We start from the raw sequence: 14,032 nt of genomic DNA, 5'->3' as shown, positions 1-14,032 counted from the left end.
CATAAACTATCTGGGTATCCCTAAAAATCACTGACTTTAAATTGTGCAACAGAACACATTTTTTTCAAAGGCTATCTTACCCATTTGATAGTTAAGTATGGTGTCGACTTGGGTAAGAAATGCTTCCTGGGATATTTTAGCACAGTTCTGGGTGTGTCTGGATGACTGACTTACTGAATAGGGACGCCCCACCCTGGCTGTGCTTGGCACCAACCAATAGGCTTGTAGTATGGATGAGAAAGGGAAACAAGAAAGAAGCCTCACTTTTGTCTCTTCGAAGGAGCACCAGTCTGCACCATCACTTTTGGACATCCATCTCCAGGTTTCCGGTGAAAATTTTTCAGCTTTCCAGGACTGAATTTCCAGCCTTCCAAAGAAGATCCTTTGACTTCCCAATATGGACTCGCAGGGGACTCTGTAGTGAGCTCCAGGCTTTCAGCTTTTCACTGGCTCCTCTGCACTTTAGTGCCCTTTTGCCTTCTTCTACCCCTGACCCTGAAGGCGGCCACTGTTAAGTCTACCTTGTAAATCCTTCAGATATCATATGCATATATTTTATGTTAAAGCTGTTCCTATAGTGAGCTCCCACACTGATACATCTACCAAAAATATTATGCATGCCAGAGCAGAAAATATTTCTGGTTCTTTACATAACATGCAACATAGAGAGGGGGTAGAGGGAGAAGGAACCAAAAAATGTACACACACCTAGTAAAAGAAAACTACATTTTTTTTCAACAGATGGTGTTACCTTCCCATGGAGGACCCTAGAGGATGTTGTATATCTCAGAAAACACACTACATTGCCAGCCTTTAGAGACAAAATTGAAAATGCATGTGCAGAGATTTCAAAGACCAAGGTTACAGAAGCAGCAGCTCACCATACTAATTAATACCTGGAAGCTAATGGCCACATTTTGAGCACCTCTTATAATTGTAGAGGCCAAAGGTAACTTGTAGTACTGTCATGATGTCTCAATAAATTTAGTATTAAGATATTTAAACAAACTTTTCTTTTCCTAAAGTGTGTACACATTTTCTGGCAGACTCTGTAGATACTAGATACCTCCAAATTTATTGACACAGTATACAGTGCTGCCTTGGTTTATGAACTTAATTTATTTTACATTTTTGGGGAAGATGACTGTGTTTGTGTTTGTGTGGGGAAGATGGCCATAGTTGTATTTGTCACTCGATGCAGTTTGTGAACAGAAGCAAAATTTTGCCAAAGGCTTTTATTTGTGGACCAAACTGTTTCAAACAGAAGCATTTACTGTATGTACTAAAAATTTCAAGTTATAACACCAGCTAATGTTGCATTAAAATCAAAGCCACCGTAATAGAAAAGCATCATGTATAAACCAAAATAGTAGGAAAATGAGTAACTGGAGATGAAAAAACGAAAGTTAAAGGAGTTCAAACTTAAGTTTAAGAAAATTTATCTCAGTATAAATTGTAATGTTCTTTGTAAGATGACATGTACATATTGCATTACAAGGTGATATAAACAATGAGTAATTCCTGGCAGTGATGAACATATTTTGTTATTATTAAAAGTAGTTTGAATGTTTTTAAATAAATTTAACTGAAAAAGAAAAAGATATACTATATAAGAAGATACCAAAGGAAAAGAGACGTAATTTATAAAGATTGCAGGGCTAGGGATATAGCTCAGGGGCACAGTGCCTGCCTGGCAAACCTGAGGATGTGAGTTCAATTCCCAGTACCAAAAAACAAACAAAAAAACAGATTGTGTAGCCTATCTGATGTTTTAGTATCAAAGTATGAACTTAAATATGGACAAAAACAATATTCCAATATCCTACATAGTGATATGTGTGCCATTAAGTTAAAACGAAACCTATATTCAATATTTAACAATCCATTTTAATGCATTTTGATGATATTTTATTAAAATTCACTGAAAATCTTTCACTGAAGGTTTTAACATATACGACTTTAACTGGAACTTGTGAAAGTTCAGAAAAAGGGCTACTTTACATTTCATAATAGTATCTATTAAGACACATTTAACCCATTAACTTAACAAGCACAGTATTTAATAATTATGTATAATAAAGAGTGCACATGGTATAATACATAGTTCACCTCATTAACACAGACTTTAGAACATAGTATCTTAATATAGAAAGCACTGGTTCAATTTTGAGTGGAAAGTTAAATTATACTTATGTAATTACATAAAATTTATGTGAGTCTAAGGCAAATGTAGGAGGGAGAAACCTGCTTCTCATGTATGAGGGTTAGAGCTCTTCCCTGAGTTTAATCAGGCATCTACCTTTCATCCCTGCCCCCTGCTTGCAGACATTTTATGGGAGTGTAATAAAATTCAAACTGAACTCAAGAATAGCTTTCATAATTTTTAAAATGCTAAACAAGAGTTAAAATTGATCTTCAGATATTGTCTGCTGAGAGAAGTGCAGTGCCCTCTAATTGTGCCTGTGTGTTGATCAGCTTTGTGTTTCTGTGACAAGATACCTGAGGTAATCAATTTATGAGAAGGAAAGGTTTACTTTGACCCATGCTTCAGAGCCTTTAGCCTGTCTTTGCTTGTTGCCATTGCCATGGGCCTGTGACCAGACAGCATAGCATAGCATGGTGGGAAGCAAAACATGGTGGTGGCCAGGAAGCAGACAGAGAGAAAGAGAGAGAGAAGGAGGAAGGGAGAAAGAGAGAGAAGGAAAGAGAGGGAGAGATTTCCCTCGAGGGTATACCTCCAATAACCTAACTCCAATAACCTAACTTCTTTCCTCTGGCCCATGCTTCTCAAAGGTTCCACTGCTTCTCAGCACTGCTACATGCTTGTGACAAGTCTTCAGCATATGGCCTATGAGGGACAATTAAGATCCAAACCATTACTTTAGTATTACTTAAAGCAGTGACATCAACATTACCTCAAGTTTAAGACTATAGAACAGTATAAACTGTCAAACAAGGATGACACCAAAAAGGAATACCAATTTTAAATATTTTATCCTCTATTCACTAAGTTTTGTGTCAATATATGTTATATTACAGTAATATGGTAGCTATGCTGTGCTCACGTAGACATGACACAAGGTGTGGTTTTTTCTGTAAGTAAAATAGAATTGGTCTCCAACAGAAAAGGCCTTACTGCCACCAGTGTTAAGGAGGGATGGATCTGGCATTAAAATTTATGACATCATTATTTGCTTAATCTGTATATCTAAAGCATCTTCAAATTACCCAACTTTAAGTGTGATGGTCATAACTCATGAATAATTTTGGCCTTGATAAAATCCTCATTTGGCATGGATAAACACCAAAATGAAAAGAAAGACAGAAGACCCAAAGAGAACAAACAATGAATCATTATCATCTCAAAAGTGAAATATGGCATTGAGACAAAAGGATTGGTTTGTTTTTTAGGGATGTCATCAATGTCATGACCCATAAGCAAACATGAATCTAAGTAAGTGTTCTAATTTTCAAAACATAAACTTGGAAGAGGACTTTAAAAAGGATAAAATAACTGAATACACACAACAGACACAAACAAAGAGAAGGAATTAAAAGTATTTCTTGTAGGCAACGACACTGTAGTAAAGTAAACCACTGTGGTTTACAACAGCCTCACATCTGGTATTTGATATTAACTGACTAATTCCAAAACATTCTGAGGCACTGGACGCTGCAATTCCTTCTACAGATTATAAGAATTCAATCACAGGAGTCACGGCAGCTATGTGGTACTTCAGTTGAAAGAAAATCAAGACATTTTTCTTAAGATTTCACTTGTCAAATTTATGCACTCTTTCTCTAGGGAGAAGGCACATGGGTTAGGGAAACAGACCTGATTAAAGTATAAACAAAGAAAAGAGAGAGGGAACTGTTTTCTTGGTGAAAGGCCAATACGGCTGTTACCCACGTATCTTTTAAGTAAGGTAATTATGTTTGCCATTTCAGAAAAGGCATTAAAACCCTCTGAGTACTACTTGTCTCGAAAGGCAGATAAGCAGCCAGTTTCCCATACTCCCTTGCCAATTTTCAAAAGGGAGAAGCATTCCTGTCCCAGAGGAGCACACACTCATAAATGGCATTTTATTTTTCACAAAATTTTCAAGTTTTTCCAGTATCTTAGCATGCCGTAACCAAAAGTACTATCAATTTCATGAACATTTCCTCTACATGTAAAAGTATCACATGCAAGATAATTTTAAACCTGTGTCTGATATAGTAAAAGAACACAGCACTTAATGTTCAAAAAGGAGGAAAATTTAGTATGAGATTGGAAAGCTACTGTGAAGAAAATTATTTTACATAAAAATTTAAATCTGAAATTACATAACTGTGGAAATACAACAATATATCAACATAAAATTTCACATTATATCCATATACAGTTTTAATCTTGAAATAAAACTAAAGATTACCTTTAACAAAAGATGGTACCAGTACTAGCACACTTTGCTGCTTGCCATTCAGGGAAAAGATCCTAAAGGATCAGAGTAACCATATCTTTCTAAACAAATTCACAAGAGTTTAATTCCTGTATATAACTTTCTACCATTACATTTTCTTTGTGGGTTGGTGATATACCTAGGCAGTAGGTAAAGCGCTCTCTGCCTAGCATGAGTCCCTGTCTGGGATCGAGGTTCAATCCTGGGACCAAAACAAAGCAAAACCAAAAACAAAACAAAAAAGATCATTTTCTTCAGTAAAAATTTATTTTTAATATTATATATTCTTCAATGATACCACTGTAAATTTAGAATATATATTTCTTTTGTGAAGATGTGGTATTCATACACTGAAGTAGCCACATTAGCATGTTTCATTAACAGATATTATAACCTTGAAAATGTTCAAGCTTCAGGTATACTCAGGATGAGTGCATATGAAATTACACGGTAGTATAAAAATCCTGCACCAAAGCTTTTTACCCGAATTCCTCAAGTATGAACCACCTTCAGTAATGTCTGTCATCCTGTATTTCTAGGTTTGGTGTGTTGCTGCCAGGATTATCACCCTCCAGGACAGATGCAAACTGAGCACCTCCATGGACAGGGAAATGTACTATCAGCAGAACTGTATTTCCCCCAACTATCTCAAAATCAAACACCAATATGACAGTCTTCCATCATAGTTTTTAGAAATTAGGAGAATTATCAGTAACTTTATAACAAAAACATACAATAAATTAATTTTACGAAGTAGAATCACATCATGTGCCTTGAACATAATACAGCCCATTTTTTTTTTTCCTAATCATGAAAAAATTGTATAGAAATCAAACTCTGAGCCTGTCAGAGACACCCACTCTTTTTAATCCTCAATATAACCTTATGAAGGAGGCATTAATTGCTCTTTCTTTTACATATAAAGAAATACAAAGAAGGGAAGCAACCTGTGCAGAATCAAACAGGTAGTAAGTGGTACAGGCAGGATATGAATTTACATAGCTAGGGTGTAAAGATAAACAATATTACAGAGTCTGCATTCTTATCCACTACATTGCCTCTCTACTAAATAGTTATGTCACTGAAGCAAGTGACAGTTATATGACTGAAACAAGCAGAAATATTGACAGTGAATTCTAGGTACCATCACAGCAAGTGTAAAGCAAAGCGCCTATGTTCTGCCATCAGCAAAAAAGGATTGCTTTGATTCCAGCCTTCACTGCTCATGGCTGCTTGCTTTACTACTGCAACAAAAGAGAAAATGGTAACCTGGGGACCCAACTAGTTCTAATGAAAACCTTCACCCCTATAGAAATCACAAACCACATCTTTCTCTTCTACCCCACAATATCCACTTCCTCCTCCACCTGTCCGAACACGGAATATCTAAAGCTGAGCGCAATGAGAAGTCTGCCTTTTGAGCAATTTACCTACTGTTAATTGCACGATAATTATAATTGTGCATTCTCTGACTATTTCTTTTCAGTATGTCCATTTTCTAATAGGTGTATTTTAAGTTTGAGCACATATTTCCATGTTAAAAATTTTATAAAAACAGCCACAAAGTAGTAAACCATTTTCTTAGTTTATTTCCCACCTTGCTTTTCTAATCTTATAAACAGGAATATTTTTAAGTAGAGATTTTTAAAAGAAGAAATTTCAACATTACAGTTATCCTCTCTGTTTTTTAACTGCCAGCTACCTAAAAATAAGTAAGAATAATTCAATCTTGGATACTTCTGGTTCTTCTTTAATGCTGTTTCCCTGGGTTATTTAAAAATACTTACGCAAGCGAGAAATAATACATAGCTCAAGATTGATAATTTAAAGAATTATGGGGGGCAGGCAGAGCAGAGGGCAGTCAGGATCTACGCATGACCCATGTTTACACTCCTTGCTCTATTTGGAATCCAAGCCATAATAGTGAACTTGCCTGCTATTAATTTATTGTATAAATGTATACAGATCACACAGTAATGGGTCAAAAGTAATCACCACTGTCACCATCAGAAATCGGGGGCACATAGAAGAGTTCAAACATCACATACAGGTAACCACAGAATCAAAGAGGCAGTCACTGCCAGACTCGAAGAAACTTTGCACTTGAAAATAGCTTCTGAGAAGTTCCTGACCAGTTTCTCATCCGTTTCTTTAGACACTTTTGTTCAGATTAGACTTATTCAAACCTCACCTGCAGTGTCTTGTTCAGGAATCTTCAGTACCTCTTGTTACTTTTTTTTTTTTTTTTCCTTTTTTTTCCCCCAAGACAGGGTCTCACTGTGCAGTTCAGCTGGCCTTGAACTGGTTTACATAGCCCAGGCTGGTCTCCAACTTTCAGGATCATCCTGCCTCAGCCTACCAAGTGCTGGGATTATAGGCATGCACCACCATGCCTGGCCCTCCTGTCACTTTTGACTCAAACTCAAATTTGTTCTTTGGCTTCTCACTTTTCACAGTCTTCCTTTTTTTTCCCCATAAGGCTCTTGACTCTGAGCAGCATGGTGGTATATGCTTGTAATCCCTGAAGTCTGGAAATTTGAGACAGGAAGAGCCCAAGGTTGAGTCCAACCTAGGCAGTTTAGTAGCTGAGCAAGACTGAAACCTTTTTCAAAAAGGGTTGGAGATTTAGCTCAGTGCAGAGGCCCTGGGTTCAAATTGCAGGGCTGAAAAATGAACAAATTAAAAAAAAAACAAAAAAAAATACACAAACCTTTTCAAATGGTCCTATGACAGTTCACCAAACACCCAACCACTGCTATTTCTGTACCTCACTGTCAATCCTCAATACCAAAATATTCCTCCTTCTCCCATTTCTGTAACAGCACCCACTGGTTTTTCATTTTTGATCTAGTAGCACCCCACTGCCCCCAGTTTCCCTCAAGCAGCCCACACAAACCCATCCAACAACTGATGATAGAGTCTATTACAGAACTTTCTTATATCGTCTGCACTTATAGTTTAACTCTTTCTGGTATTTTTATCGAGTAAATATAGCATTTCTCAAAAACGATTGTAAGCTTGTTGCAGACAAGAATAATTCACTCCACATTTTTTACATCACAACCACACTGTAGTTTCTTGCTTAGAATTGAAACTGCCGCTGTGAGAATTTAAAATAAATCTGAATTCAAGTAGATTTAAATAAGAATCTCAATTAGTGCATAAACCTGGAACTACTGAGTAAAGTGGTGTCAGAAGCATCTATATTGTCTCCTCCTTAAGGTTTTTAATTTTGTTTTTCCTTACCGCTTCTTAGCAGTCCCTAAGGCACACAACTGCAGAAAGCCTTTGGAAAAGAACAGTCCTATGTTCCCATTCTTTACGTAAACCCTTAGGACTATTTGAGTCTCAGGTGCCAGAACTTTTCAGAAAACCTAGCATGTGTACATTTTAATATTCACCTCTCAACAAGCAGGAGCTCTGTCATCATCTCATAAATAAATGCACTGCTATTTCTTCAATGACATTTAGAAATATTTAAACCTAGAGGATAAATAATGTCTATATGTAGCTGTATGACAGTTCATAGTGTGGATATAGGATCAAATAATTTATGAAAATGTGCTTTCGGATTTCATAATTGTGAAAGAAAAAAGTAAAGAAAAACACCTGTCTCCCTTCTAACACTTGAAAGTCTCTTGGGTACTATCACTGCAGGGAACAATATAAACACATCAGCACAAGGTATTCCAAGCCTTTGATTCTGTTATGGATGCACAAGACAGCAAATTTAATCAATACAAGCTCTGCTTCAGAAAGTAAAAATTCTGAAAAAATAATAAGCAAATAAATAAATTTAGGATAGGAGCTACCCCAAAATTTACGCAGTAAATTTTAAGAGAAACAATTACACAAACAAACCTAGAATATTTATGGTAAATTATATAATTACATTACAAATCATTAATATCCCTTGTGTAAGTTTTTGGCTACATTTGTTTGTTTTCTGTTTTTTTTTTTTTCCTAACTGGAAAAGTCAATGATGCCTTACTCCACAAATAAAAACTTGTAACTTTATAGCAAAACCTAGGCTCATATAGTATCTATAGAATGCATATCTGCCAGGAATAATCAAGGGTTGAAAGACAAATAATGCATGCTCAGAAGTTGGAGGAGGTATAACGTCTTTGCCAAATGAAATTAGTTCTAACTGAAATCACTTATTTGTGAAGTATCAGATGGCACAGGTGCAATCATAGTCCTTCACTGAAGTTAAATTACCACAACTTGGAAAAACTGTTTAGTAACTGTCAGGAGTTCTTGTCAAGCCCAAGTGAAGCAGCTGCTCTTTTTAACTTTTTTGTTTACCACATGTTTGTAGTAGATAATAAATTCACTTCTCAGGGGAAGTTGGCACAGGTACATCTCTTTTTTTTGTCCCCTACCCTTTGCCTCCCTGCTCCTTCAAAAGAAGGAGGAGAAGAGAAGAACAAGAAGAAGAAGAAGAAGCATTGTAGGAAAAAAAAAAAGAAAATAGAGCTTTTGTTCTTTTAACACATCTATAGGCTTTAAAGTACCAAACAGAAGTTTATGGTAAAGTTTGGAAAAAACTCCACATTCATTTCAGTTTGTTCCATTATTATAAACACAATAATCACCCTAACTACACTGCACAGTGCTGTGCTATATAGGCGAAGAGCAGCACAGATGCCAAAGGGAAAATGGATCATATGTCTTTTACACACCTAAAGGACCAATCCAATACCACTCTTCTCTAAACTATTGCAAAACTTTAAAAAATAAAACACAAAATTCTACGATTGGTCCTGGTTAAGTCACTGAGTCTTATGTTCATCATCACCCTTAATGCAGTGTAACACCCAACTTATCATGGAAGTGTAATGAAAAACAAAATAAAATTAAGTTGCAAAGCTCTAACAAAGCGCCTGACAGAACCAGTGCTCATGATGTGGCAGCTCATTATTACTAAACTAGTTAACATACAGAGGGATGCACAGTACCTAGGAGTGGACTGAACCTGAAGAGGCTTGCAGCCATGAAAGGCAAGAGCAGTGAGGCATTGCTCCTGTGCCCACAGCAGCTGCCCTTATGTCCCATAAACTCCAGGAAAAGCTGAGAACATCTTCCAGGTTAGACCTGTGGTGAAAATAGGGAGACTAAGATCTTCTGTCTCTCTGTCTCTCTCTCTCTCTCTGTCTCTGTCTCTGTCTCTGTCTCTCTCTCTCTCCCCCTCCCTCTCCCTCCCTCTCTCTCTTTCTCTCTCTCTCTCTGTCTCTCTCTCTGTCTCTCTCTCTCTCTCTCTCCCCCTCCCTCTCCCTCCCTCTCTCTCTTTCTCCCTCCCTCTCCCTCTCTCTCTCTCTCTCCCCCTCTCCTTCTCTCTCCCTCCCTCCCTCTCTCTCCTTCCCTACCTCCCCCACTACCCAGAACTGTAAATCTGGAAAGAAATATCCCAAATCCTTCACCATTCACTGTCTCAAATCAATGGAGGATAGTAGGAGATACCCACCAGTCCTAAATACATGCAACTGAGATCAGTAAGGAACTGCTTCCCAAAGTAATGCTGACACTGTCACCAACAAAAAAGCTATAAATCAGGAATTCACAGTTCATAAAAAGAAACACAAAAATTAGAAACCAAAATGGAAGGTTACTTAAGCTTTTTATGTGCAAATTCATACTGGCCAACACCACTCACAGTAATAATGTTGGAAACCTCAAAAAGAGTTGACCAAAAGAATGGTTTCTGAGGAAAACCGTAAGCCTAACAGCCATAGGATTGCCAAGAAAGGGTCAGATTTTTGGAGAAAGGACAGGACCCAACTCTTCATTTTACAATCCTTTGCCCTCCTCAGAAAAGGACTCTTAGGAAGTCAAACAGTGAGCCCCTATCATAAAGTGATGAAGGATGAAGCGTGTTTAAAGGTTTCTTTTTGCCTCACCTTGAAGTCCTTTTCAAAGACTGGTGGAGGAAGAGTTCCTGTCATGGACACTACAACCCAAAGAACAGACAGTCCTCAAACTAAATGACTACAATTTATAGCCACGCTTAGGACTTACTTTGTGTGAAGAAAGTTTACCATTTCATTTTTAGTGCAGGATAACAGGACACGCACACTTCCAATTTTCCCAAAGGGATTGTAGTAACACCTATCAAACGCTCATATGCTGCAACTGTATCACATAGTTTAAGTACTGCTGATCCTAGACAATTATTTCCCTTCAATGGAATGTAAACTGTAAAGCTTACTTTGCTTCTCCAACAATGTCCTATGTCTGGTAAAATCTCAGGGTGACCTATGGATTGGTGCTGCATCATCCACTCTCTGACCATGAATGCCAGTTCCTTCTCTGAAACACCCTAATCCTACAAAGTGAACTAACCTTTTATTATTATTAAAACACAGAGGCCAGGGTAGATTTCTCCTCCTTCCTTAACTATCTGATTAATTCATCATCCATGGGCTGTTTCCCTGTGACCGTTCCTTGTCTACTCCCCCTGTCACCACTCTGCTAGAACTATTCATCACTTCCCATCTATATGATTTCTGTTCCTTCTCAACTTGACCCTCTCTCCAGTAAGTTCTTCTTTCTGACTTCTAAACACTTCCATAGTAAGTTTAATAGTCTCCTTACTATCTGTATCATTCCACTCCTCACAACACTAATAACCTTCACACCCATAGCACGAAGTTTAAACCCTTTGCTTTAGGCTGTAATCAGGACAACCTCAACTATCTCCCTACACTTATTCTTACTTAAGAGTCATCACTGTTACCTTATCTAACCCCTTGGCAGTTAAACTGTTCTACTTGCTTCCGCATCTTCTTATCCTTTCCAAAAACCTGAGGGGCTTATGGTTTTGATGAGTTCATCTGCTGGATTCTCATCTAATTTACAACTGAAGCTTTGCTTCCCAGATTCATGAGACCACACTGATGTGTGTCTCCCTCAAACTTCAGAACACAGACAAAGCCCTGGTATTAACTTCCTAACAACGGAGCAATGATATCTCATACTAGTTTTGACCCTAAGCCTTTATCTTTTCACCTGAGTAGTAAACACCTTGAAAAGGAGCATATACCTTTTAAGATGACCCATACACAGTAAACTGCTTTGCAGACTCAACAGCTATATAATGAAAATGATAAAACCAACAATGCCCATCATTCATCATTGCATTTAGTACTTCTATTGTGTATGTAAAGGACCTAGGATGCTTGTTTAAATGTATATTTTTAGGCCCAAGCCCACAGATTTGGTTGGTCTCAGTTTACAAAGAACTTTAAAAACTAAAAAGTTGTAGGGAATTTTGAAGCTAAAATATATAAGGACCTAAACATCTACATTCCCAGTTAACTCACTTTTTAGAATGAAATTTCCGTAAATGTATGTCATATAAAGTAATTCTTTCCGCTGTTAAATCGTAAACCAACTTCTCCTTTAAAATTAATCTTAACTCCAACTAACCACAGTGAACTCTACTTAAACTCATATTCAAATTACTATATTTAGCAACTTAGTGTTTTTCTAAGTTTTGCAGTTTTTTTTAGGTAGACAGCAACTGAAATATTTCCTCTTTTCCCTATGGTGTCCTCTTAATTTTACTTTGCTGTACTTTATTGACACTGACTTGTTTGTATTAACATCCTTTAGAGAAACATTTCAGGACTTCTCATTAAATCACACAGCCACCAATAATTACAAAGGGGAATCTACTAAATGGAAGTGCAAGTAAGTCAAGGAACGAGAAAATTTTCAGGCCTTTGGCTTTCCCTTCCAACTTTTTATATGGCTTTGGAGGGCACAGGTAGGACTGGATGGTTCACACTGGTCATAGCCTCTGCTTGTTAAAGGTTTATAAATAATACTACCAACGTGTTAATTGCCAAAAAATTTCATCTATGGGGATTCTGCATACTCAGCATCTTCTATTTCCTTCTCATATATCTTCTTGGGGCTTGTGCTGTTCGTGGAAAATTAACAACTGGTAAGTCCACAGTGCTCTAGGGCTTACATCAAAATGATGTGCTTTTACAGGCCACTAGGGAGAGACATGGAGTCTTAGGATCAGTCTTTGGATGAACTGCGAGCCAAGTTTCACTGAAGGATATAGTGCTTTCACTGAAGCATTAAAAACCCGTCAAGGTTGTATTTAACCATTGGGAAACCGTAAAAGACAGCAATAATACTGTGCCCTAGTCTACAGAACTGAAGAGATTGAAGATACTATCCATTGTGTAGGAAGGAAACCCGTATCATATGTAGACTATCAATCCATATTCAACTTATAAAATATAAAAAACATGAAAAGCAACATTTGAAAACAAAAATTCATAGATGTAATTTCCAGCAAAGGGAAAATGTGATTACATCACCAATGAAGAAAACTTTGAAAATGTGAATAAACTAATTTCCTAATTCAAGGCCTACAGATTACATATCACACACACACACACACACACACACACACACACACACACACAGAGTCACGTTCATCTGGGACAGTTCCAGCTGTGAGTGACTCTCATATGAGACACTGGCTAATCAAGAAGCGTTTCTCTTCTCGTTTTACTTGATGCTCTCCGTTTTCTTGTTGTAAATCAAACCAAGTTACCCTAGGCAATAGAGAGTGTTACCTCAGAAAGTCACACTCTTTTGAAGTAACAGAAAGTCAACAGGTGTGACAAAATTAGACCCCCATCATAGGAAGTCACAGTGGGTCCAACGCTACAAGCTTATGGTATTTAGGGACAGAAAGATATCCTCATCACTACAGTTATCGTGCAGTGTCTATGTAGAAAATTACTTCACAAATCACACAGTGAATTCTTCAACTGAATGTATATTGTTTTAATTCAGCTATTTTTTTGACCTATGCACTGAATTATGAATTGACTTTCTAAAATTTTTCACAACATACCAAGATAGTTTAATTTTTAAATTACCCTTCTCCGTTCTTAAAACCTATCTCAAAATACCGTGGAGAGGTGATTTAATTTCTACATACTCAGTCCTGTATGAGTTCATCAACGGTCAATTGGAAGTTGAGCGCAACCCCACAGAACTTCCCTTGCTCTGGGTTGAAATTAATCACCGCAGGCTACTGTGAGGCAGGGCAGCCTGGAGCTGCAATCTTTGAAGCTGTCTGAAGGGAAGTGAAATATAAAACTTCTTCAGAAGTTCAAGAACTCTGTGAAGCGCACTCCACTGCTACACCGGGCTTGAGCTTTTGGAGGAAATGTATACTCCTCAAAAGCTTCCAGCAAGAAGCAGACAAAAACATTACTGATAATCCCTTTCCTAAAACCATGCTATTCTCAAAATCACCAGCAAGAGTTTTTGGCAAAGGATTAAACATTTCTTACTTTAAAACAGAACGGCATAAACAAGAAAGACACCTTAATTGTTATTAGCTGATGATCAGCTTTTCGAAATGTGTTTATATAAAAGTGGGGGAAAAAATCTTTGCCGATGGTGACCTGCACGACCCTAAGCTCAGGGAACAACTCCGGTCTGGCCAGCTCCAAGCGAACTCTGAAGCGCTAAGCCCTCCCGCCAGACACCCCGCGCCCCTGTACTCCGGAGATCGCGCAGGGCGCCGTCCTCGCTCGCGCCGCCGCCCGCCGGCC

At 37.6% G+C, this 14,032-nt stretch overlaps 1 protein-coding gene across 1 annotated transcript in view; it reads right to left on the bottom strand.

Annotated features, from left to right (window-relative positions):
• Vegfc (vascular endothelial growth factor C) overlaps positions 1-14,032 on the bottom strand; it is a 114,470-nt gene that overhangs the window by 92,859 nt on the left and 7,579 nt on the right. The window lies entirely within an intron of this gene.

The sequence above is a fragment of the Chinchilla lanigera genome, unplaced genomic scaffold (assembly GCF_000276665.1).
Source record: "Chinchilla lanigera isolate Chin_1 unplaced genomic scaffold, ChiLan1.0 scaffold00002, whole genome shotgun sequence".
NCBI classification, from domain to species: domain Eukaryota; kingdom Metazoa; phylum Chordata; class Mammalia; order Rodentia; family Chinchillidae; genus Chinchilla; species Chinchilla lanigera.
Note: the sequence above shows the minus strand (reverse complement) of the source record. Positions and strands in the feature narration are given on the sequence as shown.